Here is a 16,126-nt window from a genome sequence, read left to right as displayed (position 1 = left end):
AAAGCAATCTACAGATTCAATGCAATCCCTATCAAACTACCAATGGCATTTTTCACAGAGCTTCACAGAGCTAGAATAAATAACCTAAAATTTATATGAAACCACAAAAGACCCCAAATAGCAAAGCAATCTTAAGAACAAAACTAGAGCTATCATGTTGCCAGATTTCAAACTATACTGCAAACCTACAGTCATCAAAGCAGTATGGTACTGGCACTAAAACAGACACATAGGTCAATGGAACAGAACGGTGTCCAAAAATAAGCCCACCCATATATGGTTAATCAATCCAAGACAAAGGAGGCAAGAATACACAATGGGGAAAAGACAATCTCTTCAATAAATGGTGCTGGGGAAACTAGACAGCTACATGCAAAAGAATGAAACTGGACCACTTTCTTATATCAGATACTAAAATAAACTCAATATGGTTTAAAGACTTCAATATAAGATATGAAAACATAAAACTCAAAGTAAAACACGGGCAGTAAACTCAATGACCAGTCTTAGCAGTATTTTTTGGATCTAACTCCACAGAAAAGGGAGGGAAAAAAGCAAAAATAAACAGTACTACACCAAACTAAAAAGCTTTTCACAGCAAAGGAAACCATCAACAAAACAAAAAAGCAACCTACTAAATGGGAGAAGATATTTGCAAATGATATACCTGATAAGGGACTAATATACAAAATATATAAAGAACTCATACAACTCGACACTAAAAAAAAACCCCACAACAATCCAATTAAAAAATGGGCAGCGGACCTGAACAGATATTTTCTAAAGAAGACATACAGACAACCAACAGACACATGAAAAGATGCCCAAAATCACTAATCACCAGATAAAGGATAATCAATACCACAATATCACCCCAGACCTGTCAGGGTGGCTAATATAAAAAAGAGACAAGAATATCTGGTACATTTAGGGGCATCTGCGTGGCTCAGTCGGTTAAGCGTCCGACTTCGGCTCAGGTCATGATCTCGCAGTTGGTGCGTTTGAGCCCCGCTCAAGCTCTGTGCTGTTGACTAGCTCAGAGCCTAGAANGTACATTTAGGGGCACCTGCGTGGCTCAGTCGGTTAAGCGTCCGACTTCGGCTCAGGTCATGATCTCGCAGTTGGTGCGTTTGAGCCCCGCTCAAGCTCTGTGCTGTTGACTAGCTCAGCGCCTGGAACCTGCTTCAGATTCTGTATCTCCCCATCTCTCTGATCCTCCCCTGCTCACACTGTCTCTCTCTGTCTCTCTCTAATAAATAAAACATTAAAAAATTTTTAAAAAAGAATATCTGGTATATTTACACAATGGAATATCACTCAGTCATAAAAATGAATGAAGTCTTGCCATTTGCAACTACATGAATGGACCTAAAGGTATGGTATTATGCAAAGTGCAGCAAGTCAGACAGAGAAAGACAAACACCATATGATTTCACTTATGTGTGGAATCTTAAAAATCAAACAAATAAAACAAAGCAGAAACATACTCATAATTATGAGTGGTTACTAGAGGGGAGGAATGGTGGATGGGCAAAATAGGCAAAGGAGATGAAGAGGTACAAACTTCCAGTTACAAAAATTTCACAGGGATATAAAGTGCCATATAGGCAACGGTCAATAATATTGTAATAACTTTGAAGGGTGACAGATGGTGACTCAACTTATCATGGTGACCATTGCATAATGTATATAAATGTTGAAGCAGTATGTTACAGACCTGAAACTGATAATATTGTATGTCAACTATACTTCAATATTTAACAAAAAACAAAAAACAAAAAACAGGATTCTCTTCTCAGATGCCTGAAATATCTCTGTATCTTCCCTGCCAAGAGTCATTTGTTTAGACCCCTCTATTTAAGAGATAAACTAATTTCTTTTATACAAACGGGCATAACTGTGAGAAACAAACATCTCTATATCCAGCAAGACCTTCTCTTCTCCCATCTCTACCCTTTGTTTCTGCTGAAACTATAATTTGTCTAAACACTGGGCCATATAAGAATCTTTAAAATACTGAAAGATATCACGTAATGCCCTTATAAGATTGTTCCTCCTCTAAGACATTCTATTCTAGGCAATATATATTAAGAAATTTATACCAGGGACTTTCATAAGGGCTTAAAATCCAAATCCCTAGTAGTGGAGACAGGTTAGGCAAGCTATAGTCAAATGAATAATACACATTCATTAAAACAATATGTAGGTGAGTGAATTCTGAATATAAGATATATACACAAGGTAACAGTGGTCAAAAAGTTCACTAAGAAAAAAAGCACACTATAACTATGTAAAAAGGTTATACTATCACAAGTTAGAACCGAATTAATGATAGAAATATAACTTCATGCTCGCTAGGTTGTTTTTCTAAGAAATTGTTTAAATGTGTAACAATTAAAATCTATATTCTTTTTGATATAAATCTATCTATTCACACTACTTAAACCACTATTCCCAAAGCATCTAGGCTGTGTTTACTATATATGTCATTTTGTATTGTTGGAATCACAGGAAGAGGAACGCATAAGATAAACATAATTTCCTCAAAAAAGTAATATACAATTACTCTATGACCCAGTAATTCCACTTCTGGAGATACACTCAAGAGAACTAAAAACTTATTTTCAGGAGCTGAGGGGTTGGGCAAAATGGGTAAAGGGGAAGGGGGATTCAGGCCTCTAGTCATGAAATAAGTAAGTCATGGGATTAAAAGACAGAGCATAAAGAATACAGTTAATGATACTGCAATAGCAGTTATAGAACATATGGGAACTACACTTGCGGTGAACACAACATAATGGATAAACTCGTCACATCCCTATGCTGTACGCCCGAAACTAATGTAACATTGTGAGTCAACTATTCTCAAATTTAAAAAATTTTCATAGAGGAAAAAAACAAGTATAGGAGTGTTCATAGCAGCACTATTCATAATAATCAAAAAACTGGAAAACAACCCAAATGCCCATAAACTGGAGAATGGATAAACAGCATGTGGTATATCCATATAATGGAATATTCTGCAATAAAAGGGAATGAAGTATCAATACCATGCTATGACTTGGAAGAATATAGAAAAAAATTATGCTAAATGAAAGAAGTCATACAAGGCCACATCTTATATTACTCCATTTATATGAAATGTCCAGATAGGCAAATCTGATAGAGACAGAAAGTAGATTAGTGGTGGGTATGGGGGACTAAGGACTAAATACTACTAGGCACTGGGTTTCTTCTGGGGATGATGAATGTGCTCTGAATTAGATAATGGTGATAGCTGCACAATACTGTAAATGCACCAACAAACACTGAATTGTACACTTGAAAATGATGGAAATGGTGAATTTCATGTTATTTGGATTCTATCTCATTAAAACTACATATAATCACAAAATACATATCATTGTGTGTGTGTGTGTGTATAACAATACACCAACGTAAGTACTAAACACTATTGCCTCTAATACTGTACCTCGTCATGGGTACAACACATGAGGCCCAGATCATGAAAGTAAATACTGAAAACTGAAGAGGTGAAACCAAAAGTTACTCACTCCTCCTATTATTATTCAATTATTAATTTATCTACTGTGTGCTTTATTGGTGACAGGAACTGAGTTAAGTGCTGTGGATACCGGATGAACAAGATATGATCTTCACTTTCATAGGGCTTCTAGTACAGACATTAAACAATGTCTAGAGGAGCTTGACACTGAACATCACTCAAATAAATATAGAACTTAAAACAAGGAGCCTAAGTTGAAATACTGTGTTTGGTGATATAATCTAAGAAGCAAACCTGACTTAGAGGAGGTACTGGGTAATAACCCCCCTGAGGAAATTCTATTTAGTCTTAAACTAGAAAGATGAGTTTTAGGGGAAACTGGGTAGCTCAGTCAGTTAAGCATCCGACTCTTGGATTTAGCTCAGGTCATGATCTCATGGTTTGTGGGATCAAGCCCACATCAAGCTCTGCGATGACAGCACAGAGACTGCTTGGGATTCTCTCTCTCCCCCTCTAAAAATAAATAAACTTAAAAAAAAGAAAGATGAGTTTTACCCAGGTGAACAGTGAAAATAAGAGTATCCCCTAGGGGCACCAGGGTAGCTCAGTCAGTTGAGGGTCTCATCAGGACTCTTGATTTTGTCTCAGGTCATGATCCCAGAGCTGGGAGATCAAGATTCTCTCTTGCTCCCTCTGCCCCTTTCCCAATCACATGTGTGCACACTCACTCTTTCTCTCTCCCTTCTCTCTAAAACAATTTTTTTTTTTATTTAAAAAGGGTATCCCCCATATGGAAGAGCAGTATAAAAGTCCCAAGGCAGAAAAGAACTCACATCTGAGAAACCCACTAAAGCTAGTTGTGACTGTAGCGTAGTGAATAAGAAAGCAACGGTCACAGAATGAGTTTGGGGAAGTTAACAGGGATCGGTCTACAAAGGACCTTACCAGCCACTCTGAGGATTCCCGCTTTGTGTTCTGGGTACAAAGGGAAGTTCCCCAAGAACTTCAGCGGGCAAGTAACATGATCAATGTAAAATCATCACCAGGCTCCTCTGTGGCGAAAGGAATGGAGAAGAGCAAACAGGACAGTAGGTGACCCGTCAGGAAGCTATTCTAGTAATGGCGCAGACTCAGGAAAGGAGGTGGAAAGAGAAGACGTTTCCAAGGTCAGTTTTGTAGTCCAGGGGGTCAGCACATATTCTACTTGACAACTAAAATCTACTGATGTCAGGGGAAAAAAGTCTTCCAGAAAGGCCAAAGCATAAAAAGTAGAGATTACTTAGCCAGGACCCCTAGATACACTAGCTTCAATCCAATACCAAACCCAATCCTACAAAACACTTCAGGACACGTCCAGGATTCCGGAAGCCTTTTCATAGAACTGAACCCAAATTATCCCTAGGCTTCTTGCAGAATATTTTCTTACTAGCAAACTTTCAGAGTGATGAGAAATCCATAGTGAAGTAGAAACCCAAAAGTTCACTGGGATGGGTACAGGCAAGGTTTGGTATCCTCACCTTGACCCACCTGCAAATTACCTTGTCCTTAAAACATTGTTTTTCCTATAAAGGAAGCATTGTGGGAGAGAAACACCCTGCTTAACATATGCTCTGTTAAAGGCTTCAGTTAAACACGCACACACACAGAGAAAGAAATATGTGCAAAGTATTCCAGATTATTCATGTACATCTGCCTCCTTAAACTGCACTTCAGAGACTGAAGCAGAACCCAGAGGCTGTGATGGATATCCTACAGTTTATAAAGAGTAAGTGAATGACTTTCATTGTAGTAACAAAGCAACTGTGCATTACACATGCAAATGTGCATGTATTTCTTTTCCTCTTAAAATAAAAACCTGCTATCTACCTGCTAAATGTCACTTCAAAACCCACAGTGGGTCAGATACACTAAATTTGTGAATATCCTTATATCCTTATAGCTCAAGACATGAATCATGAAACCTAAGGCAATCTACCTATTCAGCTCTCCCAGAGCATACCAGAAGCAAGTAATAGTCACTAGTTATAGACTTTGCAGCACATACTCTGTAAGTAGTCTTGTTCTATTACTTTTCATTTATACTGTGAAAATCAGTTTTGTGCTTAAAAACGTAAAATGCAAAAAGAGATGTTGTTAACCTCAAGGAATCATTACATCATTTCCATCTTTATCATTCCGAGGGTTTCAGCTTCTTTGAGGTTCTAATGATATCTTCCAACACATCATAATGCCACAATTGCATGACTGCTGTTTCAAGTGCTCCTGGTCCTCCTGGACTTCTTAAACACGTTAAGACTCTACTCTGCTTGGGGCGCCTACGTGGCTTCAGTAGGTTGAGCACCCAACTTTGGCTCAGGTCATGATCTCATTGCATGAGTAGGAGCCCCACATTGAGCTCTCGGCTGTCAGCGCAAAGCCTGCTTCAGATCCTCTGTCCGCCACCCCCCCCCCAATCCTCCACTGCTTGTACATGTTCTCTCTTTCTTTCTCTACCTCAAATAAAAGGAAGGAAGGAAGGAAGGACGAAAAGAAAGTCTCCACTCTTTAAGAAGGCTTCTCTCACCCCTTATGGGAGCTGATTTTCCAACCATCCTTCCTCTGACCACTATCTCTTGTATATGTCTCTGTCCAGATGGACAAATGTCTTCCCTTCCAAACAGGAGTTCCCTGACGCCTCATGATCCCCGCACCTAACACAGCCTCACACCTGAAAGGTTCCCAAATGCTGGTGAAATGAAATGAATGAGTAAATGAACCTGCATCCACCCAATCCTGTACTTAATTTTTTACACCTGCATTATCCTACATGTCAGTGACCCTCAATCCAACGACATTTCAGACAATTCTCCATTTCCCCCCATTCTTTCCATTTCCTGACAGGGGATTTTTGATTTGAGGTACTGCACTGCTTGGAAGGTGTTTATGAACACCAATTCTAAGAATAAGTAGAATTTTGGGGTGCCTGGGTGGCTCAGTCGGTTGAGCATTGGCTCAGGTCATGATCTCTCAGTTCGTGGGTTCAAGCCCCGCATTGGGCTCTGTGCTGACAGCTAGCTCAGAGCCTGGAGCCTGTTTCAGATTCTGTCTCCCTCTCTCTCTCTCAGAAATAAATAAAACATAAAAAATAAAAAAAACAGAATAAGTAGAATTTCGCTTGCTGCCCAGGTTTACACACATGGCTTTGTACAGAGCTTGAATACAGATTAGAAAAGGACTTTACTCCTCAAATTCATGTTCTCTAGTGCCATGTCACACTATCACTCTAACACTCTTGACATTCACATCAGATATCATTTTTATAAAGGGTCCTTCGTCATGACAAAGAAAAGATGCCCTTGGCAAGGAAAGAAGGACTTCATGAGTTAAATTTGTCATTCTGGAATAAATTATTTAGCACCACTTAGATCCTGAAAGCTTTGAACCACCAACCTTGTGGTTTATGTCACTCTCTTCTATGTTTCCAAGTTCCCAACAGTCAAGCAACAATTTAATTCCACTGTGCAAAATCAATACAACTTAAATTTACTACTGGAACTGACACTATCTAGCAAACTAAAAAAAGATGTATTCTTCGATTGACATGAGATCATGGTAAAGCTGCCTCTACAAAGAGGTACTTAAAAACCATCCTAGAATTTAGGAATGAATTCTTCTCACTGGACTTGTAACAAAACGATGTCTACCCCACGCCCACCCCCTTGCGGGAAATGAGCGGGATCCCTGAGGCCACCTAAATTGTGGCCACACAGACCCAGCTTCGCCTTAACTCGGTCAAGGGCCTACACTTTGAGATCACCCTGGAAAGCCAAGAAAGCTGTGGCGGTGCTAACGAGAGAGAGAGCCAGCTAGCTTGTGAAATGTATTCTTTCACTACTTTCGAGTTTTCGTCAGACGGGAAAGCCGATCATCGTCTTCATTCTAAATTCTATTACTAGTGCAACTATCAGTGGGAAAGTTTGGTGCAGGGGTCACCGATTCCAGCGTTATTTACCTGGAGTGACCGGGGACGAGGCGCTTTTGTTGAGTGGCAAAAGCTGGTGCGGTTTCAAACACACCAGCGGACGAATCTATAAGCTGCGCCCTTCTCCTCAAGGAAGGAAACTGGCGGAACAGGCAGGGAGATGTAAGGCCTGGGAGTAACATCCACCCTACAGCGAATACTGACCATCCGCTGTGTTACGGTCCTTCGCAGCTGAGAGCCTGAGGATGCGGAAGCGGAGAGCGAGCTGGGTGGGTCTGAACGCTTAGATTCAACAAGCTACCGGAGTGCCTTCAGGCCACCTGCACACAACTACTCGTCTGCTCGCACCTGTCATCAGGAAGGCTTGTTCCTCGTTCAACTGCTCAGAGCAGCCGAGAGAAAATCTGGGGGCGCGGGAAGGGGCTGGGGAGCAGCAGCACCCTAGTGCCAGGCTGGAAGGGGGCGTTTATCAGCCCATCAGAACCCCCATTACTCAACAGACAATTGGGGCTCCCTCCCGTCCACCCCTGTGTGCAATGCGCGCTCTCAAGGACGAGAGGTTGGAGCCAGCAGCAGCCAAAGCTAGGCCTTGTGCAAGGCAGCGAGGGACAGACCGGCCTCCCAGCGAACCGGGAGACGCTGGCGCGCTGCCTCCTCCCCGGCTCGCGCTGCGGGCTCGGCCAGCGCCCCGCAGGGAAGCCCAGCATCCCTCCTCCGGCTCCCGCTCTCCCTCTCCCGCCNATGGGCGGCCGGAGCGCTGTGAGGCTGCTGTTCCCCCAGACACAATGGGGGCCTCGTGTTGGGTGTGGCCTCTTGGAGGAGAGCTGGGGAGTACGCGCAGCTCTGCGCCGCCCAGTGATCGGCTTCCTTCCAGGGCGTCCCTGGATGGGTAGGACTTCAGGGTGGGGCGGGAAAAGGCCGCCGCTTGCATCCCAGACCCAGGATGGCCTGGTGGCCTGTCGGTGTGTTTGAGCACGTGAGCAGCTGGCATAGCCTTTGGAGTCAGGGTGGAAATAAAAGTAACAGTGTTAGAGCCTTAGGTAGTGTTCTGTGAAGTCAGGCGTCTCACACCAACCTGCCTCTTGACTGTTGGAAGAGATCCTTTCCCTTGGCACCGTGCTGGGTGCTCCTTTGCCATCTTCATTTAGCTCTAACTGAACTGCAAGGTAAAGATACAAAACATCCATTATAAGGTATCACTTTTCCATTTACGATATTAAGAGTGATTGTTGCTACTGTCAGTATTCAGCGGTTGGGAAAAGCTGGAGAAGACATGCTACTCCCTCCCCTGGCGGGCAACCTTTTTTCTTGCAACCCTAAGTGCACAGCCGTCCACCATAACTAAAATTTCACAGAACTGTACAGAGTTCTTTTTTTTTTAATTTTTTAATGTTTTCTTTATTTCTAGGAGAGAGAGAGAGAAAGAGACAGTGTGAGTAGGGGAGGGTCAGAGAGAGGGAGTCACAGACTGAAACAGGCTCCAGGCTCTGAGCTGGCAGTCAGCACAGAGCCCGACGCGGGGCTCGAACCCACGAACCGCGAGATCATGACCTAAGCGAAAGTCAGACGCTCAACCGACTAAGCCACCCAGGCGCCCCAGAACTGTACAGAGTTCTTAAAATAATATTCAGGGAACCTGGCTGGCTCAGTCGGAAGATCTTGATCTTGGGGTCGTGAGCCCGAGCCCCACGTTGGATGGAGAGATTACTTAAATATTTTTAAAAGGAATAATATCTATTCAATTTTTTCTAGCTTTTATTCATCTCTCTTTCGCATTGGATTGTAACTTCGTTAAGTTTAGAGACTCTGTGTTTTAGTTCCTTTTGTTCAATGCATGGTAGGCACATTGCAGCCATCCAAATAGATGTTTAAACCATACAGTGTTACATTTATTTAAAATGTGCAGCTCTTTTTCACATGTCTTCTAGAATTTCAACCTCCTACTGCTTTGGGAGACAATTAGGACAAGAAAGATAAACTGATGATTGTGTGTGACAAAATTGACCCAGGGTATAATTTCTACCTTAACTAAAGAACACCAGGCATAGAGTCAGGAACACTGTCTTCAGACCTCACACACTAGTCACGTGTGTAAATCGTCTCATTTGTAAAATAAAAGTTACTTGCATAGATGACCTTAAAGGTGGCTTCCCTCTCTAAATTCCATAAGTACTAGGAACCCTATATTCACTTTGGAGTTTGCATTCTGAATAGGATAATAATCTTGAAATTGTATGATTTCAGGGTTCTTCTGTCCCTCCACTGGTAGGCAGATCAAGAGTTTACTTGGTGAGTAATTTTTTGCATACAACTCATCTTCATATTTAGCGTAGTTTTTTTAAGCACCCATAACACTAACTGATACATGAAAAGCCATAAGTCTGAATGTTATAAATAGCCTAATTTTAAGAAAAAATTTCCAGATTCGTTCAGAAATACATCTCACTTTATCATAGCTATAAAATCAGCATTAGGTTAAAATGAGTCAAAAACTATTCAAGGGGTGCCTGGTGCTCAGTTGGTTAATTGTCCAACTTAAGCTCAGGTCATGATCTCGCAGTCCATCATCTCGCTGTCCATGAGTCCATCTCGCAGCCCCTGCATTGGGCTCTATGCTAACAGCTCAGAGCCTGCAGCCTGCTTCATACTCTATGTCTCCCTCTCTCTCTGCCTCTCCATCCCTCATGCTAGGTCTTTCTCTCCCTTTCTCTCTCTCTCTCTCTCAAAATAATAAATAAAAAAATTAAAAATATTCAAGTTATCAGGGTAAATTAACATAGAACAAGCTATATTAATTTGTAATAAATTTATCAAGTATTTTTATAAAATTTTATAAATAAAATAACAGTAGGGAAAGAAATCTCTATAAATAAACATTTTAGTTTGATCTAACAATTCTCTGAGGAACCCTCCCTCGCTTGTCCCTCCGCCCCAGTCACTATTCAGATTTTTAGATCACACACAGTGTGGACCCTTGAAGGCCACTCTGCACTTTGTGTTTCTTACCTTACCTCATAGCCCCAAGTTTTCCTGCTTCTCTGAACCACCACTCAGTGGGGCAGAAGAGACTGAACAAAGCAGCATGTCTTGGAGGGCAGTGAAGTGAGGGGACGAGGAGTCATCATCCCAATGCTAACGTTGTTGATCCTAAGGAGGACAAAAAGAGAAACTAGCCACTTGTTTATTTAAGAAACATTGACATTAATTGCATTGACACGGATGGAGCTGGAGAGTATACTAAGTGAAAAAAGTCATTCAGAAAAAGACAAATACCATATGATTTCACTCATGTGGAATTAAACTAAACAAACAGAAAGGAGAGAGAGAGAGAGAGAAACCAAGAAAGAAACAGTCACTTAACTATAGAGAACAATAGGTGATGGGGACAAGCAGCGCCCTTGTCATGATGAGCATCAGGTGATGTATGAATCACTACGTTGTACACTCTGAAACTCATATAACACTGTGTTACCTAATGGATTTAAAACAAAAACTTTAAACACAGAAACACGTTAATTAACTGGTCATCACGCACAAGATACTGTGGCAGATCCCGGGAGACTGAAGGGAGATTTAGAGGAGAAAGATACCAAGTTCTGTAACAATGATGCAGATAACACCACGGGAATGAGAAGCAGATCAGGTAAGATGGCTACAAGCGTGTGGAAAAGCCATAAGACGCCTCAAGGAGACTGATTCACTTTCTGCGTTTTCCGTATTAATTATACAGAAAATGATGGGTACCCTCAGAATCACAAACGTAGTTCTTGAAGTTTGACATTTGGTGTCTAGAATGAACCCCGAGAAATTTGAGTGGATGCTGCATCTTTGAGTCTTCATGGAACAGAACTCTCTCCATCTGGCCCCAGAACCCAGAAGTGAGGAGAGAGAGAGAAAAAAAAAAAAACACATATTCTTAAAACCCTATGTAATTTACAGATGGATATACACCTCGATCTGTACTACATCAGCCTTTGCCCAATGAGTTAGAAAATGGCTACTTTTCTTTAGTATTTGTGAATCCTTGATGGAAAATAAATGTATTTCATCAAAACTATTTTCATCATCAAGCAAAACATCAGACAACAGGATTAAGGTCTAGTTACCTCCATATTCAACAAACGACTTCTTCCCTTGCCAAGACACAGCATAGTTGTCCTCATTTTATCATTAGTGTCTCTTCTTTCAGTGGTTTTAACCTTGTAAAAATGGTTGATAGGACTGTACCCCTCAATATTTAATTCTCCTGTTCATGGGCACACAGGAGGCTTTGCTTTTCAAAACTGTTACCATTGGGTGAGGCCATGTGGCCATTTCTTTCCTTTTTTTAAAAAAATATTTATTTATTTTTGAGAGTGAGAGAGAGAGCACAGCTGGGGAGGGGCAGAGAGAGAGGGAGAGAGAGAATCCCAAGCAGGCTACATGCTGTCAGCACAGAGCCCATTCTGGGGCTTGATCTCACGAACTGTGAGATCATGACCTGAGCCCAAATCAAGAGGCAGACACTTAACCAACTGAGCCACCCAGGTGCCCCTGAGTTTGTTTATTTTGAGAGAGAGAGAGAGAGATTGAGAGAGAGCACGCACAGGCAAACAGGGGAGGAAGAGGGAGAGACAGAGAGAATCCCAGCCAGGCTCCGCACTGTCAGCACAGAGCCCAACACAGGGCTCAAACTCATGAACCATGAGATCATGACCTGAGCTGAAACCAAGAGTCGGATGCTTAACCAACTGAGCCACCCAGGTCCCCGGGGCCATTTCTGTGCAGTTGATTGTGAGAAGTGCCGTGTACCATTTTTGAACCAAAGCTCTGCAAAACCTGGGTGGCCTTTCAGCTTCCTCTTCCCTGTCCTGAAATTTGGAGATCACATGTTGAGAATTTAGAGAAAATAGTGACAGTAAGTTCACTCTCAAATATGTGATGCCACCGTGACCCCAAACTATTCATCGTTGGCATGAAATAAAGGAAGAAAGAACTAGACTGTTTGCCCAAGTCATCTCTTGGAAAGCAGTTACCCTGAAGAGTCACAGCAGAGTCTTTTGAGTGAAAAGAACACGTTTTTGTGGTAGTGTTGGTGTTTGCCTGAAGCCACTGAAATTTAATGGTTTAAGTTTTGTACCTAGACTAGCCTATCCTGAATTTACAGAGAAGGGAAATCCAGGAGAGAGCGGAGGTGATATCCTGTCTGTACCTTCTGTGTTTCTAATGATTTTAAAGGGGATTGATAATGTCTTTAAAGAGCTCTACGGGCATATGTCATAAGCCAGACTTCGAGTACTTTATTGCATGTTACCAGACTTCTGGAGAACATCTTAAGAAATTTTTATCACAGAGATATTAGAGCTGTAAATAATATTGCTATAGGAATTTTTAAACAAAAACTTGATATTAACTGGGAACTTTCCCAAAATCCTGTGATCTTCAGTGGCCTGAGGAGATTTGGATACTTATCAAATACTTGGAAGACTTTTTTCCGGAATAGTTACATTTCTCCCGAGGCAACTAAAACTTCTGATTTGGCAGTGAAGACGAAAAAATGTTTCCTCAGGGGGTAGGATTACTAATGATTATAAACTCAATGCAATCCTATTCAGCACTGTTAAACCTCCATGGTCCATGCTATGAGTGGAGATGGGCACATTTTTCAGAAATATATTTATGACAGACAGAGCTGCATTTGGGTTTCTTCCTGGAAAAAAAAATAACATCCTCACCTTCAGGATGTTTATAAACTCGAAGCCTCCTTTGGCATCGCCCTAAGCCAGTTATGGAGAGGAAGCTCTTCATGGATCACAGTTATTTTTGCCCTTTTTCTAGGAACAAAAAGGAAACTCTAGAACAGCGTACAAACAGCACTTACTCTGTGAACAGGCACGGTTTTAAAATAGTCGCTAACATTTTGTTCTCTTTCCAAGAAGGGGCGTTGCTCAAGCCCAGGTCTGTCTTCAGTCCACTTAATACCATTCATTGCCTTTCCTCTGCGATCCCTTCAAATGTCACTTTGATGCAAATAATTTCCAGATCAATATTTTTAGTCCTCATTTCTCTCTCTGCTTCATGTGTTATATTGCTGTCCACCTGCTAGAGGCCTCCACTCAAAGTTTCATCGATGGCATAAACTAGATGTGGCCAAGAACATGGGCACTGGAGGGGCGCCTGGGTGGCTTAGTTGGTTAAGCATCTGATTCTTAATTTCAACTCAGGTCATGATCTCCTGGTTCATGAGCTGGCAGCGCAGAGCCTGCTTGGGATTCTCTCTCTCTCCCTCTCTCTCTGCCTCCCCCACTCATGCTGTCTCTGTCTCTCTCAGGATAAATAAATAAACTTAAAAAATTATTTTTTAAAGATCATGGGCACTGGAGGCAGACCGGACTATTTTCATAGGCTCTGGCATATATTGGCTGTGTGATTAGTTTTCTAATCACTCTGAGCCTCAGGCTTCTCAGGTGTAAGATGGACGTAAATGACAAAACTGTTATTTTGTTTTTCAAGCTGAGATCTATCTCTGCATGGATGTTTATTGTATTACTTCCTACATTTTTATATACCTTGGATGGTTTCAATAAAAAATTAATTGATGGGGGTGCCTGAGTAGTTCAGTCAACTTGGCGTCCAACTCTTGATTTCAACTCAGGTCATGAATCTCAAGGTCATGAGATTGAGCCCTGTGTTGAGCTCTGTGCTGAGCATGGATTCTCCCTCTCTCCCTCCCTCCCTCCCTCTGTTCCTCCTCTCCCCTGCTTGCACTCTCTCTCTCTCAAAATAGAAATAATAATAGTTGACAGCAAAAAAAAAAAAAATAGGACATAATTACACCCCCTTCTTAGGGTGTATGACAGTTCGGTGAGATCAAGCATTGAACATATTTTGTGACAAGTACTTACTGAGTGTTCACCTTGTGCCACGTACTAGAGATAAAAACGTGAAGCAGCCACAGCCCCAGCCCTCAAGATACTTCAGTCTAATGACACCGGCTTCTACCTAACACCAAATCCTCCTTTGACCTCATTATTTCTCCTGTTGACCCCAATCACTCAAGCTCAAAAGCTTGGAGGTTTTTTTTTGGCTTATGCCTCTTGCTGCCCCCCTTATCCAGACATATGTAGATTCCCTCCTCCTCAAGCATTTCTTCAGCTGATACCTCCGCCTTCCTTTTCCAGTCGTTACTCTAGTTCAAGTGCCCACTGCTTTATCCTGGCCTCCGCTTGCTGCCAGATGCATCTTTATCTAAGGCCGCTTCAATCATGGCCCTGTCCAGCTGACAGACCTTCAAGTGATTTACAGGGTCTGAATTAAGTACCTGAATTAAGTACTTCTGAATTAAGTACTGAATTTACAAGTACTGAATTTACAGGTACTGAATTAAGTACTTCTGAATTAAGTACCATTTCCTCATTCTGTCATTTCGGGCCTGACCACATCCTACCCTTCTCTCGTGCAAACTCAGCAAAGTGAGTCGCCGGCACTTGGTAGGTGCTCCACACATGGTTTTCTGAATGTGTTGGCCAGTCACCCAGTCGCTTTCTGTGTCCTGCATCAGCTTATCTTCTCCTCATGTCTTTGTCATACTGGTCCTCTCTGTCAGACTCTTGGAGGTTCATTTCAGAATTCACTTCAGTATGTCTTCCAGATGCAGTTCCTTCAAAACAACTCCTGTCTTTTCATGCCAATAGACAGAGATGACCATAAGCACTTTCTTTCCATCTGGAAGTGCATTTCTGTCCTTCTCTGTTACTGCTTGTCTGCTGTCCCAGGAATCCCGTGCTGGCCCTACGCTGATAACATCATGCTGATTAGGTTTAAGAAGCAGAGGGGCGCCTGGGTGGCTCAGTCGGTTAAGCGTCCGACTTCGGCTCGGGTCGTGAACTCGCAGTTCATGAGTTCAAGCCCCTCATCAGGCTCTCTACTGACTGCTCAGAGCCTGGAGCCTGCTTCGAATTCTCTGTCTTCCTCTCTCTCCGCCCCTCCCCCAGTCATGCTCTGTCTCTCTGTCTCTGTCTCTCTCTCAAAATAAATAAACATTAAAATAAAATGTAGATCTGAAAAGCAGAAAGAAGCAGGTACTCAAGATGCCCAAGCAAGGCACACATGTGTCAGAGGGCAGGCGATGCATTCTGGGAAAATCCAGGGGCTACCATGTCAGTGAAGTTTCCAGAGACATGCGATGGTCTGGGACCTAGCATCAACTTTCCAGAAGGTGAAATAGCTTCTCCGATGGGAAAGGTATGTCGTTCCCCTTTGCACCCTTACCACTTCTTGCTCTAGCTTCGTCCTGAGCCAGCAGCTCTGACGGGGCCTAGAGCAAGACAAGGCTCTCCAGCTGGGTTGGGTTGTGGTGGAAACAGGTCTACACAGTGGCCTTTGACCCCAGCAGATCCAAACACACTCAAGGTATCTGCAGCAGATAGGGAGGCGGCAAGGAGCCTCTGGTAAGTTGCAGGTGAAGACTCACACCTGCTCACTGGCATAACCCGCCACCAGCCCCATGGTACTTCTGTGCTCATTTTTAGGAATGTTCATGTATTTTTAATCTTGGTAAAATGCATGTAACACAAAATTTACCATCTTAGCCATTTTTTCAGTATACAGTTCAGTGGTGTTCACTGGTATACACCATCACTACTATCGGTTTCTAGAACTCTTCAACCAGTGAAACTAGA

The sequence above is a fragment of the Crocuta crocuta genome, unplaced genomic scaffold (assembly GCF_008692635.1).
Source record: "Crocuta crocuta isolate KB4526 unplaced genomic scaffold, BGI_CrCroc_1.0 scaffold140, whole genome shotgun sequence".
In the NCBI taxonomy this organism is placed as follows: domain Eukaryota; kingdom Metazoa; phylum Chordata; class Mammalia; order Carnivora; family Hyaenidae; genus Crocuta; species Crocuta crocuta.
Note: the sequence above shows the minus strand (reverse complement) of the source record.